Genomic DNA, 1,954 nt, shown 5'->3' on the forward strand with positions numbered 1-1,954 from the left:
CCATCTACCTCCCCTCTCTTCCTCTGTCTCTCCTCTTCCCTCTCTCACTCCCTGCCAGCATGTATTATCTCTCTCCCCCTGTCTCTCTCTTACCCATCTACCTCCTCTCTCTTCCTCTGTCTCTCCTCTTCCCTCTCTCACTCCCTGCCAGCATGTATTATCTCTCTCCCCCTGTCTCTCTCTTACCCATCTACCTCCTCTCTCTTCCTTTGTCTCTCCTCTTCCCTCTCTCACTCCCTGCCAGCATGTATTATCTCTCTCCCCCTGTCTCTCTCTTACCCATCTACCTCCTCTCTCTTCCTCTGTCTCTCCTCTTCCCTCCTCTCACTCCCTGCCAGCATGTATTATCTCTCTCCCCCTGACTCTCTCTACGCATCTACCTCCTCTCTCTTCCTCTGTCCCTCCTGTTCCCTCTCTCCCTCCCTGCCAGCATGTATTATCTCTCTCCCCCTGTCTCTCTCTTACCCATCTACCTCCTCTCTCTTCCTCTGTCCCTCCTCTTCCCTCTCTCACTCCTGCCAGCATGTATTATCTCTCTCCCCCTGTCTCTCTCTTACCCATCTACCTCCTCTCTCTTCCTCTGTCCCTCCTCTTCCCTCTCTCACTCCCTGCCAGCATGTATTTATCTCTCTCTCCCTGTCTCTCTCTTACCATCCGCCTCCTCTCTCTTCCTCTGTCCCTCCTCTTCCTCTCTCCCTCCTGCCAGCATGTATTATCTCTCTCCCCCTGTCTCTCTCTTACCCATCTACCTCCTCTCTCTTCCTCTGTCCCTCCTCTTCCCTCTCTCCTCCCTGCCAGCATGTATTATCTCTCTCCCCCTATCTCTCTCTTACCCATCTACCTCCTCTCTCTTCCTCTGTCCTCCTGTTCCCTCTCTCCCTCCCTGCCAGCATGTATTATCTCTCTCCCCCTGTCTCTCTCTTACCCATCTACCTCCTCTCTCTTCCTCTGTCTCTCCTTTTCCCTCTCTCCCTCCCTGCCAGCATGTATTATCTCTCTCCCCCTGTCTCTATCTTACCCATCTACCTCCTCTCTCTTCCTCTGTCCCTCCTCTTCCTCTCTCCCTCCCTGCCAGCATGTATTATCTCTCTCCCCCTGTCTCTCTCTTACCCATCTACCTCCTCTCTCTTCCTCTGTCTCTCCTGTTCCCTCTCTCCCTCCCATGCCAGCATGTATTATCTCTCTCCCCCTGTCTCTCTCTTACCCATCTACCTCCTCTCTCTTCCTCTGTCCCTCCTCTTCCCTCTCTCCCTCCCTGCCAGCATGTATTATCTCTCTCCCCCTGTCTCTCTCTTACCCATCTACCTCCTCTCTCTTCCTCTGTCTCTCCTCTTCCTCTCTCCCTCCCTGCCAGCATGTATTATCTCTCTCCCCCTGTCTCTCTCTTACCTATCTACCTCCTCTCTCTTCCTCTGTCCCTCCTGTTCCCTCTCTCACTCCCTGCCAGCATGTATTATCTCTCTCCCCCTGTCTCTCTCTTACCCATCTCCCTCTCTCTCTTCCTCTGTCTCTCCTCTTCCCTCTCTCACTCCCTGCCAGCATGTATTATCTTTCTCCCCCTGTCTCTCTCTTACCCATCTACCTCCTCTCTCTTCTCTGTCCCTCCTCTTCCCTCTCTCCCTCCCTGCCAGCATGTATTATCTCTGTCCCCCTGTCTCTCTCTTACCCATCTACCTCCTCTCTCTTCCTCTGTCTCTCCTTTTCCCTCTCTCACTCCCTGCCAGCATGTATTATCTCTCTCCCCCTGTCTCTCTCTTACCCATCTACCTCCTCTCTCTTCCTCTGTCTCTCCTCTTCCCTCTCTCACTCCCTGCCAGCATGTATTATCTCTCTCCCCCTGTCTCTCTCTTACCCATCTACCTCCTCTCTCTTCCTCTGTCTCTCCTGTTCCCTCTCTCCCTCCCTGCCAGCATGTATTATCTCTCTCCCCCTGTCTCTCTCTTACCCATCTACA

This window comes from Pseudophryne corroboree, chromosome 6, assembly GCF_028390025.1.
Source record: "Pseudophryne corroboree isolate aPseCor3 chromosome 6, aPseCor3.hap2, whole genome shotgun sequence".
Classification (NCBI taxonomy): Eukaryota; Metazoa; Chordata; class Amphibia; order Anura; family Myobatrachidae; genus Pseudophryne; species Pseudophryne corroboree.